This window comes from Heterodontus francisci, chromosome 3 (genome assembly GCF_036365525.1).
Source record: "Heterodontus francisci isolate sHetFra1 chromosome 3, sHetFra1.hap1, whole genome shotgun sequence".
NCBI lineage: Eukaryota > Metazoa > Chordata > Chondrichthyes > Heterodontiformes > Heterodontidae > Heterodontus > Heterodontus francisci.
Genome location: NC_090373.1, coordinates 68,649,621 through 68,667,273, shown reverse-complemented (window position 1 = coordinate 68,667,273; position 17,653 = coordinate 68,649,621). Strand labels below are relative to the sequence as shown.

At 39.0% G+C, this 17,653-nt stretch overlaps 1 protein-coding gene across 2 annotated transcripts in view; it reads right to left on the bottom strand.

Annotated features, from left to right (window-relative positions):
• Positions 1-10,858, bottom strand: part of LOC137356978 (visinin-like protein 1) — a 164,330-nt gene extending 153,472 nt beyond the window's left edge. Inside the window, exon 1 of one of the 2 annotated variants that reach the window (XM_068022886.1) lies at positions 10,586-10,858. The gene's annotated coding sequence lies outside the window, so the exon portion shown is untranslated. Of the gene's footprint in view, positions 1-9,708; positions 9,818-10,585 lie in introns of those variants that run through there. The other variant, XM_068022889.1, reaches the window with a different exon arrangement.
• Between the last annotated feature and the right edge of the window lie 6,795 nt (positions 10,859-17,653).

Here is a 17,653-nt window from a genome sequence, read left to right as displayed (position 1 = left end):
ACCTACAACAAAAATCACCCTCAAACTGCTGTTTTGGGGGAGCCAGATACTGGTGCATTAAATTTTTATGGGTGAGTAGCACTCTTGTTGTGGATTGTTGAATATATTTAAGGCTGAGATAGACAGATTTTTGGTCTCTCAGGGAATCAAGGGATATGGCAGTGGGCGGGAAAGTGGAGTTGAAGCCCAAAATCAGCCATGATTCTATTGAATGGTACAGCACGTTCGATGGGCCATATTGTCTACTCATGCTCCTATTTCTTATGTTCTTATGGGAGCAGCCTCGTTCACTCTCTGGAGATTTAGTGTGGTAACTTTCAAAAGGTAATTTAATTAGGAGGTCATATACCAGGCAGCACAGTCGCAACGTGTGCCCATTTTGTACTCCCCAAAACATGAGCATCTTTTTAATAAAAAAAGATTGTATACAGTCAGACATCCAATTATCCAACCTGTGCTCATCCCCAGCAAGCCTCCAAGTTTTAGAACATTGGGACTCAGTGAATATTTGTTTTATTGATGAAAACCTCATGGGTGTGGGGAAATTTCATTGATCTCACTCTCCCTAAAACTACAATTTACTGAAACCCTTATGATTTCAGTTTATGCTGGACATCATTTAAGAAAGCAATTCTATCATAGCTTTAACAAAATTATTTGGCTCATCCTCATTAATGGCGTATATTAAATTTCTGACCTTGAGAATATTAAATGGTAAAAAAAAGCTTTCATTTGTCAAATATTCGCTGTTTATAATCCCACTACATATGACTGTGATAAACCTTCACATTTACAGATGTAGGATGTTTAACACAAAATAATTAATTTATTCCTTCAATTTGCAATATATTAACAATATCATTGCCATGCCATTATAGTGCTGATCCTGCTTTGAAACTAAGACTTGCATTAGAGTGGTGCAAGCTGGCAGCAGGAAATTAAACAGCCCTCTCTATATAACTCTGTACCTAGGTAAAGGGAAACTCTGTTTAATGTGTATTTAATCACATTTATGCCTGTTTTTCTTCATGTTATTTCAAGAATCCAAACAGATACAAGTTGAAACAGGAAAACTGGCAAAGATTTGACAGATTTTTTTTAAACGTAATTTTTAATTTTAAGAGAAAAATCACACTAGTTTTCACATTAATGCAATTGCACAGGTTATTAACAGAGTATTGACGTAATGGCACATCATCAGTCTACTGGTGCACATTTGCAGCAATTTAACACAGCCCGGGTTGATGACTGTGTGTTGACAGCAACACAACTAGATGCAGACTATCAAACTCTATCCAGTACGTTTTTGGGTCGAATCACTTCTCCTATACACTGTGACCAAATGTATTTTAATGAATTATGTGAGAGTTGATCTGTTGTATAGGTCTAGGAAGGCCAGACTTCTTGATATTTCCTCAGTTTGAGACTTAATTCATACATCAAGCACTGTGTTGGCATATATTTGACAGATGACTAATTCACTTATTTGTAGTGGAAGGGTTAGTAGTTGGCAGGAAAAAAAGACAGAAGCGCAAGGGGAGAGCCAACTGTGTAACAGCCCCGACAACCAATTTTATCTGCAGCACCTGTGGAAGAGTCTGTCACTCTAGAATTGGCCTTTATAGCCACTCCAAGCGCTGCTTCACAACCACTGACCACCTCCAGGCACTTACCCATTGTCTCTCGAGACAAGGAGGCCAAAGAAGAAGAAGAAGTGGAAGGGTTAGTATTCAGTACATTGGTAAAACTCAAAAAAAAAAGTCGAAGGAACATGGGGTGGAAAAAAAAAGGTCCAAATGCCAAATGACAGCAAAAGAATACAAAGGAAGCTAGGAACAAAACCTCAATATCTACTTGCACTAGAATACATAAGTATCAAGTAAAACTCATACACTGAATATACAGCTTATCACATAAGCCCTCACCACCCATCAGATGATTGCCAGAGTGCATGTAACCAAAGTGGCAAATTATACAGCGCTTATGTTCCTTCTCCTATATCTAACCATTTTGGGTTGCAATCTATGATGCCACAAAGGATAGATTCGGCATTAATATCACCTCAGATCTACTTGCCGTCAAGAGTGCGAGATCCATCTAAAAATCAGACTACTGCTACTCTTCACTGCTATTGGAAGTTTTCAATGTTGTTAAAAATAATAAATGTTATTGTCTTCACCAATATTAAAAAATGAAAAAGTAGTTCAGTGGGACAGATTTTTGGTCTCTGAGGAGAGTGGGAGGACAAGCGCAGTTGAGGCAGAAGATCAGCCATGATCATACTGAATGGCATAGCAGGCTTGAGGGGCCATATGGTCAACTCCTGCTCCTATTTCTTGTGTTCTTGGAATTGTTTTGTGCATCACTGGAACATAAAACTGGTCCAATGTACAGTGAACCAAACGACCAACAATGCAATCTGGATTTAGTTTCACAGTGGTAATCTTGCTCTAATTACCGTAGCGACAAAGAATGGCTTTTAAAAAAAAATTCATTCATGTTATGTGGGTGTCGTACAAGGCCAGCATTTATTGATCATCCCTAACTGCCCTCGAGAAGGTGGTGGTGAGCTGCCTTCTTGAACCACTGCAGTCCATGTGAGGTAGGTGCACCCACAGCGCTGTTAGGAAGGAAGTTCCAGGATTTTGACCCAGCAACAGTGAAGGAATGGCGAGATAGTTCCAAGTCAGGATGGTGTGTGACTTGGAGAGGAACTTGCAGGTGGTGGTGTTCCCATGCATTTGCTGCCCTTGTCCTTCTAGGTGGTAGAGGTTGCAGGTTTAGAAGGTGCTGTCTAAGGAGCCTTGCTGCGTTGCTGCAGTGCATCTTGTAGCTGGTACACACTGCTGCCACTGTGCGTTAGTGATGGAGGGAGTGAATGTTTGTGGATGGGGTGCCAATCAAGCGGGCTGCTTTGTCCTGGATAGCATCAAGCTTCGAGTGTTGTTGGAGCTGCACCCATCCAGGCAAGTGGAGGGTATTCCGTCACTCTCCTGACTTGTGCCTTGTAGATGATGGACAGGCCTAATATACAATACTGCAACCTGCTTGTTGATCAAATAAAACAATACAAACCTGTGGTTCTGGCATAAATGCACTGAAGTTATTTTTACTATACAGCTTATAGAAATCAGTTCCAAGTAAGAATGAATAACTTTTGCATTATACAACTGACCATAGAATCAACTGTGATATTTTTGTTTTTGCATTTTCTTCAATTTGTGTATTAAAAAATTAATCATATCTTGCTATAAAACAGCAAAATTACACAGCACATGATAATCTGACTAATAACACAATAGAAAAAGGCTTGTCTATGCTCTGCTGGAATTTAAAATGTTTTATTTTTCATGATGAATTGCTGCAATAATCCTGCCATAGTTTAGGTTGTGTATTTATAACGGTATAACGGTGTATATCTTCTTTTATTTCCATTGATAAAGATCAGTGTCAGAATGCTGCACCCAAGAGCAGTACGATAAAGAAAAGAGCTGTATAATTCTAAGCAAATCATACAGTGCAACTGAAAAGTCTTAAGAATAGATAACAACTGTTTACTATTATCCAAAATGTCATATTGGATTCCATTGTATCCAAAACGAATTCCATTTTCTTTGTCTGCCACCTAAATTTAGCATATTCCCCTTATAGAACAGAATTAATTGGGCATTTTTACAGTCAACCTGGTAGTATGTGAGGCTTTTATTCCAAAAATCAGCATGATACACAATATACAAGAACAGCCACAGTGTGTGCTTTTCTCTCTCTGGATCTGGTTATAAATTGTAATTCCTTTTGGCAAGTGATAACATTCCCCCTTCCTCCGCTAAAACATTGTGCAATCTATAACAATATGTGCTCAGTTCGTGTTTCACATTGTTTATTAAGCAATGGTCGATTACTGTCCTTGAACTCGATGTCCTTGAACTGGACGCCCAGTCTCATTGATTAGAATATTAAATTATCAGTGCTGGGATTTCTTTAGGAAAAGGGAACCTTCGAGCCATGTCACCAATCTCTGGATAGTTTAAAAAGGTTTGCTTTTCTATTGTGGGTGGTAAAATCTCACAAATGCTGACACTGATATAATTAACAGGAAAAGGGTTAATATTTTAATTTTTAGATATAACCCTGATCAGACAACTTTATGTAACCAAATGTTTGTGAAAATTCAAAATCAGGTCTTCGGGAAACCAATTGGAACATTATATTTTGTACAAAAAAGTTTGCATTCATTCTTTTGGCACAGAAAATTCCGAGCTTTTCACTTCAAAGTAAAACAAAAAAGATTATTTTAAGTTGTCTACTTAGAAGCAATGTGGTTGTCCTACAGAAAAGGTAAGGTCCACATTTCTTCACAAAAAACATGAATAAACTTGTTCTTCTACATCCATCCTCATGATGCTCTGTACATCATCCTTGACTCCTGCCTCTTATTGGAGCTACAAGACTCGAGGTTGATTGCATGTCCATACACCTATGCTTCTAAACTGGAAATCATTGGATAGAAAAGAGCTAGAAGTATGGCTATTTCCCCCCCTCCTAGCCCAGGAACATTGATGCCAAAAATACCTCTAAATGAATTCAGGACAAACTGGAGAACAAGCCTTCCATTTTCCAAGTCCTTATGGCTCATCTCCAAACTGGGCAAAATATCACTGAGAAGGCACTTTCAGTGTCAGCTACTTATCACTAATGTGTCTCTCAGCCTTGATATAAAGTGCAAAGTTACATAATCAACTGAGAGTGTGTGTATTATCATTGGCCAAATCCAAAGGCTGAAATCCTTACTACATGGGCGATCATGTAATCCAGAGGGCAACAGTCTGAGAACTTCATCAATATTTGCTTTATTATATAAATTGACATCAGCTCTTTAAGTTAATGTTTAAAAATATTTTAGGATAACCTGCTTCCCAACTACAGCAGGCAATGGACAAATGTTTTCGCTGTGTGCTATGTGAAAGGAATTCATAGCACACTTATTTTCAAAAAGTGGGTTGTATACCATTATACCTAAAGCAAAGAGGAAATCTTCCTCTTTTTGCTCTAGGGCCATTCCTCCCCCATGGATGTGAATTTCCATGAAAAGTAGGCACAAGTAAACAGGTGAAGAACACCAGCAGAAAATAATAAGTGTTAATTGTTACTGAGTCTTGCTCCCAGCTTGAACTGGGGTAAGGAAATTAGTGAAAATGTTGCTTGTTTAGGGTTTGTAGAGTACTATGAATGCCTTGTTAAAGATTAATCATGATAAAATCTTGCAACTTTCTGCAAAGTGTTACGACCGACTGCTCTTGTCAAAGCCCCCAATCAAAATATACGATTCTGATTGTGGTGGGACCAACACACTTAATTCAATCCCGTTGCTCCACAGATCGGCTAACATATAATTTAAACTTTCTAAATTAAAGAAAGATCCAGCCAAATTGTACCATCTATTAACCCCCGAATGAGGCTAACCAAACCAGGTGGCTTTATATCAACAAGTTAACTCTTTAATTAGAAAAACTAAATTCTTAAACACTATGAAGATATAAACAACATTTAAAATAGAAAAAAATTAGAGTCCTTGCAAATTTAGTCCAAATGTTGCTCGAAGTCCGCACAGGATGTTGCTTTCCTTCTCCAGCGAATTTTAACAATTAACGACTTGCAAACACTTTCAACAGAATCAATCTGACTTTAGAGTTTTTGTGGGATAAAAGATTGTCCCAGTCTAATGTCCTTTTCTTCAATTTAAATTACCAGAGATCTGTTTTGACTTAATATTTTTAGAATTTTGAGAGATAATAATTAAACAGACTAAAAATCCTATTCCTTCAGATTAAATGGTTGAGAGCTGTTTTTCCAGGTGCTCATCACAGCCGTCCGTGTCTTCTGTCTGTCAGACCAAACTATCTCACTAAAAGCCAGTTCAAGACGGAATTGAAACAAATGTATCGCATCAGGCTCACTCCCAGTGGCTATATCTCTGGTAATGAGAATGCACCCTTTGAATTGCAGTCTCCAAATTGCTGTTTCTAACGGCAACTGAAAATGCACCTTTCTATAACTCCTGAAGCTTGCTGGCTCTTAAAGCAATACTGATCCCTTGCAAGCCTTAAAGGCAAACCGCATATTTCTGGGAAAAAAAACTACAGGACCGTGACAAAAGGAAAAGAATTGAGTTTTGAAGGTGCCGTCTTTCGGATGAGATCAAGGTCCACCTGCCTTCTCAGGTTCAAAAATCCCACAACACTATTTTGAAGGGTAAGGGCATTCTCCTGGTGTTCTGGCCAACATTTATCCCTCAGCCAACACCCAAAAATACAAATGATTGAGTTATTTGTTTTATTGCTGGTGTATAAAATAGCTGTCATGTTTCCTATATTAAAACAGTGACTCTAATTCAAAAGTGCTTCATTAAAGCTCTTTGGGACATTCTGATGTCACAAAAGGCACTACATAAATGCAAGCCCTTTCTCCTCACCTAGCTGAAAAACACAAGAAATAGGAGCAGGAGTAGGACATAGAGTCGCTCGAGCTTGCTCTGCCATTTAATAAGATCATGACTGATCCTCAACCTCAGCTCCATTTTCCTGCCCGATCCCCATCCCTTAAAGTTGAAAAATATAATGTCAGCCTTGAATATGCTCTACAACTGAGCATCCACAGCTCTTTGGGGTAGAGAATTCCAAAGATTCCCAACCATGAGTGAAAAAATGTCTCCTCCTTTCAGTCCAAAATGGCTGTCCCCTTATCCTGAAACTATGCCCCCTAGTTCTGGACTCTCCAGCCAAGGGAAGCAGCCTCTCGACATCTACCCTGTCAAGTCCTATCAGAATCTTATATGTTTCACTGAGATCGCCTAATCATCCTTCTAAACTCCAGAGAATATATGCCCATTCTACTTAATCTGTCCTCATAGATCTACTCTCTCATCCCAGGATTCCATCTAATGAACCTTTATTGCACTTCCAAGGCAAGGTTTATTGAGAAAAATAATCAGAATAAAATCTATTTTCGGCAAGATATATGGCTCATTAGCCAATAATCATTAGTGTCTTAGTTTGAAAACGGGCTATTTGTCTACATAAAAATGAGTACACTTCAAAAAGGTAATAGGACATCCCGAGGATATGAAAGACGCTATATAAAATCTTACAAATTTATGAAAGCCAGAACATATTTTTGACTGCGGTGCAAGGCAGCTCCTGAAATGTAATTTACATTGAGACTACTGAAAGGGCCGTAAATAGGTTTGTAATAATGGTTGATGAGAACTGATGTGTTTGTGCAGTTAGTTCAGAAACTGGGGTTTTTCAATAAACGTATAAAATTACTTTAATCATTGCACTATACTAGTAACACAACAAAAATATTTACGCTCTATCAACATAGCTGGGGTTTTTCTCGGTGAAGGGCAACAACCACTTAAGTAATCAGTGGCGCCCTCTGGTTTAAACCTGGCGATAATACAAACATGTTATTTTCGCTTCATGTTTCCGCGTCTATATATGAATATTCTGGAAATGCTCGACGCTGCTGCAATAATAACGCAGCCAAACAATGATCACATGAACTGCTGTGTTCCGAAACGCAGCTGATTCCTAGCAAGAACGATCTACTGTTACAGATGCAAAGGCATTATCAATGATTAATACTCATAAGGCAAATATTTTAAAATGACATACGGAAAATGCACCAAAATAGAATAGCCAAATATTTAAACATGATCGCTATAAAAATGAACCCACAAGTAATAAGCAAACGGACTGGGTTATTAATATAGACAAATGTTTCAGGTGCGACTTTAATACGCAAGTTATAAAAAGAAAATGATGGAACTACTCCACTATGAAACAATACTGAGATAAGTGTTTTTAGTTGCTATAGATTACAAATACTGGAATTGTGAATAACTTAGTTATAAAATGCACGATTTTATTAGATGGCTGGTTATGCTTAAGGTTGTTATTTTTACAAGAGGCATATTTGCAAACGTGAGAGGGAACTGTATTTGTGGTGAATGTAGTCCGAAATAATTTAGCTTTAGTTAATCAAAGGCCACTAATATTTTAACGCCACCTAGGAGTGATAACAACGCTGCTGCATTTTCCTATTTAAACTGGGGGGAAAAATCCAAATATTATTTCCATCACAAAATGTAACATCTAATAAATAACACAGAAATACAAAGATGAGCTTATAATGTTTACTGACAGCAGAATGGAACGAGACATCTGCTATTCTAAAGTGATGGCATCCTTTCCAACACAAAATACAAAGACATCTCTGGAGCCTGTCTGTGAACCTTATTTACATCAGATGCCATTTCCTGCTAGACTGGAAAACTGCAGCATGGGTATTCCAATCGGAAAGTTCCAAGCAATCACTGAAACTGCAAATCAGTTACCCAGAAACCTTCCTTGAAGCAGTTGATCTACATTTTACCAAACACCTTAAATAGAGAAAAGTCAGGCAGAGCGCTTAACAGGGGTTAGCACTTTTTTCTAAATCTTCAAACCCTATTTGTGATACGCCACTAATTTTCTCTCTCGTATTGCATTTCTCTCCGTTGCGGAAATCATCTGCCTCTTGAGCGCAGTGCTGACAATTCTAAATTTCACGGTGGAAAGCTTTCATACCTCACTTTCACAATTCCGTTGGGCGTTTGATGCAGCAAGTAAAATACCCAGTGGCCATACAGTGCAAACATCATTACCACTCCAAATCAACTATTGTATCAGGTATCTCTACTGTTAGATCCAAAGCAATAAAGAACACAATTCTTTGGGGTAATAAAGGCAATTATGCATGAAACCAAAAAGGTTTAGGGATTGAGAATGATTTTGTTTGGTAGTTAGTATTCTTGTACAAACCAGTCCCACTCTTTAATTATTCTGTTTGACACTGAGGTGCAATTTTAGAGCGGAATCTATATCTGATGCATTCGAAGACCTGTACTGATTTGCCATGAATTTGAACACAATGTTGCTATTTAGTTTTAAGGCTATCATAAAATTATATTTCACACTGAATTCACTAAAATAATCCTGGCATTGTTCTGAGTTACACTTTAAATATAAAATCATGGGAATTCGGAGTGCGTTCTCAGGAATCAATCTGCTCACATACCAATGCACAAACAAAATTCCCTGTCTTTCAAGTTCCTTGTCAGTGCTCGATTTGCCAGGGACTATTCCGTGATCATAACTGGCCACTAATGTAATCTGAAAAACCTCACGTTTTGTGAGAGCATATCTCGCCAGTCGCAATAACTGTTAAAAATAACAATTGGAAAAGCCGCTTAGAGTTCAGCTTAAGCATCTCGCCACAGCAAACTACTAGCAACGTAAAACAGTCCTGATCAAATTTACTTCTAAATCGTTGCCCTGGAAGACAAAAACTCCCTCAATAATAACAGGAAAGATGTTTCTGCATATAGTGTTCTAAGCTGCACATGTCTTTATCCCACCCCAATAGCGAATGCATTAACTTATAATTATCACCCAAGCACTCACACAAGGGAACTTGAAACATTCATGTTTTCATTCGATATACCTGTTTTTGTTTCAAACCCACATTAACCGATGACAATATTCTACGTGATGCACGTCTGAAATATGACTTTTGTATTGATCCAAAAACATGAGCATGTATCAAATCGAAATTTAAGCAATACTTCTAATCATCATTATCCTTGGCAGTCCAAATTGTCATTACCTTAGAATGTTTTGACATTAAAAAAAAGATTCATTGTTTCTCTCAAAAAGGCGACATAAATGTTTCCTTTCAAGAAATGCAGCAAACCTGCGGGAGGCGGTATGGAGGAGGAGATAATGCTGGAACAGGTTTTGAGCCACGAGATCCACTTAAAGGTATCGCTTTGGGATTATCACTTGAAGCTTTGTAATTGCACAAGCCTGTGCTTTGCTATTTGCACCACGAGAGATGATGAACTACTAGCTGCTTTTGACCATCAAAGCAGAGATCACAATGTTTTATTATCTGGTGCATTGCTAAGCCTCTTCTCTCTGTTGTGTTTCTAATTGTTTTATCCAGGATTTAGCAACCTGGCAAATAATAATGTTCATTTGTTCTAGAGTTCTTGCTCATGCTTTTTTTTGCAGGCACGCAACTGCAAATCACAACGTACGGCTGAATTACGGTAGAAAATTACATGCACCTTGCACCGATTAATTGTCTTCCAGCTAATCGTTTCTTACAGCGATAACCAAGATGCACCTTTATAACCAGAGAGGGCAATCATGCATCTTGCATCCAACTTGGTTTTCCACATGCTTTGATATTTGCGTTACACACAATACTGCAGTTAATTCATTCACTCCAAGATACCAGTATCGTGCTTGATTTTAAAGTGAAAGTGAAATCCTCAGATGATTGTTTCAATCGATATTTCAGCCAGTGTAAATGTCATTTTATATTACACGGATATGCCAGATTTACTGATGGTAGCTTGAGGCAACATTGCACGGCTTAGGGAAAAGCTATGGGATTTTAAAAACACGGATCAAAAACAAGCAATCTCAATCGGCATGCGCATGGTGCGATATTTTTGTGCAATTCATCATCCACTTACCTTTGTAGGTGAAGCTGTGGTAAAAAAAATCTGCAATTAGTTTCTTTGCTAGATCCGAAATCAGTTGAGTCCTACCATTCGAGTTAAAAGCAATGAAAGTGGGTAGATCACAGTGTTTGATGCAGGTCCAGTCGATCTGTATATAATGTGCAACAAGGCTCGCAGCAGCTCTGGGTTATGGGGTGCTGCTAAGGCAGGATGGAGTATGAGCGTCAGTCCCCGTGCATCATACACTCCAGATATTCGCTTTCTTTCAGAAGTAGTAACGTGGTTAGTTGATGTCATATGGTCTGAGTCTGCGCGACCAGAAGCAGTCCGCCTACCGTGCAGGATCTGCTGCTTCCAGAGATGGTCAGTTTCAGCCGCGCTGCAGACACATCGGTATGACAGTAATGTTCACTGCCAGATGCAAGAAAAGGGAATCATGTTAAAATTCTGATATCACAACCGTTCCCTTTAAAAATGCTTATACGGCATTCGTGATACAAAAGCCTATCACATCTTGGGTTCCACGATTAACATTAATGTAAATTGTATTCATATTTGACAGCTACATTAATTTCTGGACCTTAAGTGTTCAAATTTATTCCTGCAACATTTTTACTAGTACGGTAATGCCAAAACGAGAAACGTCAGGAAAATGCAAGACTGATTTCTTTTCCCTATTTCAAGCGACTTGGGGAGAGGGCATTCTTTTTCACATTCTCAAAATACGATGTTTTCGTTTTTTAAAGGTATAATTTAGAGGACCAAATAATTGTGGGTTACACCGCTAAATTATACAATGGAAAAGTGTTAATTCAAAGTCAGCCACTCAGTTAGTATGTTGCAGAATAATAGAACATTCCGATCACGTATATCCTGCATCTCGGTGCCTTGGCTATAAGGAAGGATATTTTTGTTATCATAATTCAAAATATTACATTGAAATTATCCCACATTAAATTTCTGGTTTACAGAAGAAAAATACTCAATGTAAGTCTGTATACCGTCGCAGAATTAATGAAAGACGAGGATGGGAATTGATATTTAATTTCCAAAATCCAAATAATTTAACTTTCAAATCGCTATTTAGAAATTTAGGCATCAACGAATTTGAAAATCACGTTTTCAACAATATCTACAAACACAGTTCATTCTCTTTCATTTCGTGCTGGCACGCTTTCGGTTTGCACATCATGTTTCCAAATCGGCATTGGGCACCAAGATTTAGTTTAGGGGTATTAAACGCTTATAACACATGAATTGCAATTAAGAAATATTAATGGTGTTTTCTTTCCATATCTATCACAGTAGATGGCAGAAAAATGTCTATTGTATATAAACAGCCAGTGGCATAATCAGTGAAATTTTCATGAAATTATTTTTTAAATTTTATTCTGACGATACTTCACAGCCGGCCTCGACGTATTCACTTTTGTGTTTCTGTTGACTCTATTTTTGTGACAATATTATCGTACATATCGCTAGTATTGTGCAATTAAATGGACATTCAGAAACGAAGGTTTCAAGCATAATTTTTCAGTGGAAGGTTAACCAAAACACACATTTACCAATCAGAACAAATGTTTTCACATGAAATGTGATATTTAGGTACACTTAATAGTTCCTTCAATTCATTATCCTGTCCTTATATCAACTATTATTTCGACCAAGCGTTTGCCAATGCTTAATTCAGACAGACTTAGAACATGGAGTTGATTAAGGGTGCCCACTTCTGGGTTGCTGAGAAGTGGTTTTCAGCCAACTTGCTTTGTTGAATTATCTGGTGATTATTACATTGCTACCGGTGGGGGCTTGCTGGGCGCAAATTGGTTGCCATGTTTCCTACATTACAACAGTGATTACACTTCAAAAGTTCTGCATTGGCTGTAAAGCACTTTGAGATGTTCCATGGTCATGAAAGGCACTATATAAATGTAAGTCTTTCTTTCTTCTGAATATTCCAGAGAAATAAAGCCTAGTTTATGTAGTCTCTCCTCATAATCTAATCCTTGGTAACATCCTGGTGAATCTGTGCTGCACTTCTTCCAAGGCCAATATATCCTTTCTAAGGTGTGGTGCACAGAACTTTACACAGTAGTCCACATGTAGTCTAACTAGGGCTTTGTACAGCTGCAGCAAAACTTCCTCCCCTTTGTATTCTAGCCATTTAGTTATAAGGGCTAACATTGCATTAGCCTTTTTGATTACTTTTTGAACCTATTACATTTTGATATAATAAAAACAGAAAGTGCTGGAATTACTCAGCAAGTTAGACAACATCTGTGGAGACAGAAACAGAGTTAATGCTCCAGGTCTGTGACCTTTCATCAGAAATGGCAAAGGTTAGAAAAGAATTAGGTTTTAAGTAAGTGAAGGGTGGGGGTGGGTGGTTGGGGAAGAAAACAAAAACGGTAAGGCGTTTGATAGGGCAGAGGGAGATTAAACAGCAAAGCTGTCCCGGAACAAAAGCATAGAGTGTGTTAATGCCTGTGGTGAAAGACAAAGCATTAGTCTATTTTATTTATTTTATTACATGTTAGTGACTGTGTACACAGACTGCCAAATCTCTTTGCACCTCCACTGTTTCTAGCTTTTCATCAATTAAAAGTACCCAAATCTATCCTTTATTGGTCCAAAGTAGATGACCTCACACTTTCCAGCATTGAAATCCATCTTGCACAGCTTCACCCACTCAACATATCAATGCTTCTTTGTAATTTGATGCTCCCATGTACTATTCTGTCAATTTTTTTGTTATTGACAAACTTGGATGTATAGCTCTGTGTTGTGTTATCTAAGTTATTAATAAATATAGTGAATAGTTGAGGCCCAGCACAGATCCTTCTGGAACACCACTAGTCACTTCCTTCCAATCCAAGTACATCTCTGTCTTCTGTTGCCTAACCAATCTCCTAATTAAGTGAATAATTTTCTTTAAATTCCATGAGCTTTAATTTTTATTAAGTCTCTTCAGTGGAGCCTAATTGAATGCTTTCTGGATGTCTATATAAACTACATACATAGACATTCCCTTGTCTACCACTTCAGTTACTTCATCAAAAAATTCAATTAATTTTGTTAGACAAATCTGCGTTGGCATTCCCTAATCAGCTCAAATTTCTCTTAAGTATTCAGTTACTCTGTCCTTAATTATAGATTCCAATAAGTTCCCCTCAACAGATGTTAGACTAACAGGCCTATAAAATCCTGGGGCTGAACTTTACCGGCCCCTCGACACGGGTTGCAGCACGGGGGCCGGTAAAATGTTGTGGGGAGAGGCCTGCCTCGACCTGTGATGTCGAGAAGGGCCCGCCGTATATTACTAGCGACAGGGGGACCTTGGTGTGGCCCCCCCCCCCCCAACCACCTGGCGGTGGGCCCTTCATCTGCATATTTAAATCAACAGTGATTATATTCAAATTAACTTACCTATTTAGAGTCATAGAGAGATACAGCACTGAAACAGGCCCTTTGGCCCACCGAGTCTGTGCCGACCATCAAGCATCCATTTAGACTAATCCTACATTAATCCCATATTCCCTACCACATCCCCACCTTCCCTCAATTCCCCTACCACCTACCTACACTAGGGGCAATTGACAATGGCCAATTTACCTATCAACCTGCAAGTCTTTGGCTGTGGAAGGAAACCAGAGCACCCGGCAGAAACCCACGTGGTCACAGGGAGAACTTGCAAACTCCGCACAGGCAGTACCCAGAACCAAACCCAGGTCACTGGAGCTGTGAGGCTATGGCGCTAACCACTGCACCACTGTGCAGCCTCTGTTCGGCCTTCGCATGCCTTCGGAACTCTGCATGGAGTTCTGAGGCGAGAACTGGTGGGGAGGGGGAGTAATAAATATTTCAGGGTGGGAGGGGTGGAGGAGCGGGGAAATCAATTTTTATTGGATGTGGGGATGGTGGGAAGGGATTATGGGCCAAATGCTATAAGTTTAGGGGGTAAAGTCTGGGTAGGGAAAAAGGAATGTGTTGGTCATTTCAGGCATTGAAATGACCATTGCAGGGGGGTTGGGGAAGGACCATCCACATATTTTTGATTGTTTAATAAAAATTTCATACTGCTGCCCATTTAAAAATTTGAAGTAATTCTAAGTGCATAAAGCCCTTTAAAAATGGCACTGGTGCCTGCACGGTAGCGCTGGACACTGTTGCCGGAGACGTGGACGCTGCCACTACACGTCATCAGAGGCGGGTGCTCCATCCCCACTATTCAAATGAGCCCTCCCCTGAAATATTGCAGGGGCTCTGCACTGGCCACTGAATGCAGGCACCCCGCAGAGTTTAAAGGGCGACGCCACAGAGCACGGCGCCCGAATAAAATTCAGTCCCTGGTTGCTCTCTCACACTGCTCTTAAATATTGGAGTTACATTTGCAATTTTCCAATCTAAATGGAAAATTCCTGAATCAAGAGAGATTTGGAAGATTATGGAAAAACATCTGCAAATTACTCACCTATATCCTTCAAAACCTAGGGTGGAAACTATTAGGTGCTGGGGATTTGTCAGTTTATGGCGGCATAATTTTTCTAATACTGTTTTCTCGCTTATGTTAACTATAGTGAGTTCCAATCCTTGATTCATTATTCATTTCCCTGAAATGTCAAGTATATTATCCTGCCTCTATCAACAGGCGCTTGGGGAGGTTTGCGTTAATTAAGGAGAGCCAGCATAGATTTGTAGGAGGCAGATTGTACTTGACTAATTTAATTTTTTTTTAATGAAGTAACAGAGAACGTTGATGAAGGGAAAGTAATGGATGTTGTCTATATGGATTTTAAGAAAGTATTTGACAAGTTACTACATAAAAGGCTGGTTAACAAATTTGAGGCTCATGGAACAGGAGGGTCAGTGTCAGCTTGGCGAAAAAAAATTGGCTTCAGGGCAGAAAACAGCGAGTTGTGGTAAATGGTCGTTTTTCAGAGTGGAAAATGATAGATAGTGCTGGGGCCACTGCTTTTTTGATATATATATAAATGACTTGGATATTGGAATACAGAGTAACATTTTAAAATTTGCCGATGGTACCAAGCTTGACCGTGTGACAGACAGTGATGATACCAATCAACTGCAACAGGACAAAGATAGGCTAGCAGAATGGGCAGACAAGTGGCAGGTGTAATTTAATACAGAGAAGTGTGAGGTGATGCATTTGGCAGAAGGTGTAGAGAGAGGCAATATAAACTAAATGGCGCAGTTCCAAAGAGTGTACAGGGACAGAGGGACCTGGGGGTTCATGTGCATAGGTCTTTGAAGGTGGCAGAACATATTGAAAGCATAGTTAACAAAGCATATGGGATCTTGGGCTTCATAAATGGAGGTATTGAATACAAAATCAGGGATGTTATGCTGAACCTTTATAAAGCTCTAGTTAGGCCACAACTAGAGTATTGCATCCAGTTCTAGTCACCACACATTTGAAGGATGTAAGGGTCTTTGATAGGGTGCAGAGGAGATTTAGCAGAATGGTTCCACAGTTGGGGGCTTTTAGTTACAATGGTAGGTCAGAGAAGCTGGGGTTGTTCTCCTTGGAGCAGAGGAGATTGAGGGGAGATTTGATAGAAGTGTAGAAGATTATGAGAGGGTTATACAAGGTAGACAAAGAAAAGTTCCATTAGCTTATGGCACAAGGAGTAGGGGACACAGCTTGAAGGTTTTGGGCAAGAGATGCAAGGATGCGAGGAAGAATTTTTTTATGTAGTGAGTGGTAATGGCCTTGAACTTGCTGCCTACAAGGGTGGTGGAAGCAGAGATGATGAATGATTTCAAAAGGAAATTGAATAGGCACTTAAGGGAAATAGATCTGCAGGGCTATGGGATAGAGCAGGGGAATTGGACTGATTTGATTGCTCTGGAGAGAACCGGCATGGACTCGATGAGCCAAATGGCCTCCTTCTATGCCTTAATGGCCCTATGATTCTACTGTGAAGACTGGCACAAAGTAACAATTCAATAAGTCTGTCATTTCCTTATTTTCATTTGCATTATTATCCCCATACAGATGTTTTTAAAGGGCTTACATTACCCTTGACTATCCTTTTTCTTCCAAAGTAATTGTAAAATCTTTTGTGTCAATCTTGATAGCCTTCGCAAGTTTCTTTTTCTTTGTATACCTTTTTGTCGCTGTTTCTTCTTTTTTGTCTTCCTTTCCTGTTCTTTATGGTCCGGATTTTGTGGTCTTAATTATGGCAAAACTGTCAGTCTTGTCTGTCATTACTCCACTGAAACCGACAGTAACTTCAGGAGTCTGCACAAGCACAAAGTAATGTGGAAATCAAGAAGTTGCTGTCAGTGATTCTATGCTCCTCCAGAGGATGTGCTGTTGAGGTCTCCCCAGTCTGAAATGCCTCAACAGTCAGTGAATTGACAAAAACGTCCACTTTTATGCTGTTAGTCTGGCTGTCAAAATTCTTGAAAAGGTTACACCTTGTTGATTGAGGTGCAACTGGGCTTTTAATGGCATACTAACTTCATAATTATTGCTACACAACTTCACTGGCCCTAAGAAGCCAATCTTATATTTTGGAATGTCAAATTTCTCCATTCTGAAAAAAAATCCATGTTTTAGTTTTTTTAAGTTTATCTATTCTATCTTCTATTGTAATACAATCATAATTGTTTTGCTTTCTGAAAAAGTAAATCAAAAAATGAAGGGATTCAGTGCTTTTAAATTCCTGGTTCACTGCCTGTTAGAATACTTCAGTGTGATTGACTGCTTGCCCTGCTTGCTGGCATCACCGTGGCTGGATGCCGAGAGATCCCTTTGACTGCCGTTGGAAAAGGGGAAGTCTGCACTACAGAAATCTTAGATCTTTATGGGCAGCTTTCTTTGAAGTCAGCCGCGAGTGCTGTTGCTTCATTGCTGACTGCAAAATCTAGCCCTATATCTCTCCTAGTCCCCTGGATTTACACAATTCTTTGCATTTTTATATGCTCGTACATTTAGTTTTATGTTATCTCTCACCCCTTTGTCGACTATGGCTGTTTTATTTGTTAAGTAAAACTCTTTCCCCTTAGGAGTACATATTCGTCCTGTATTAAGCTAAATTTATTTTGAATACCTCC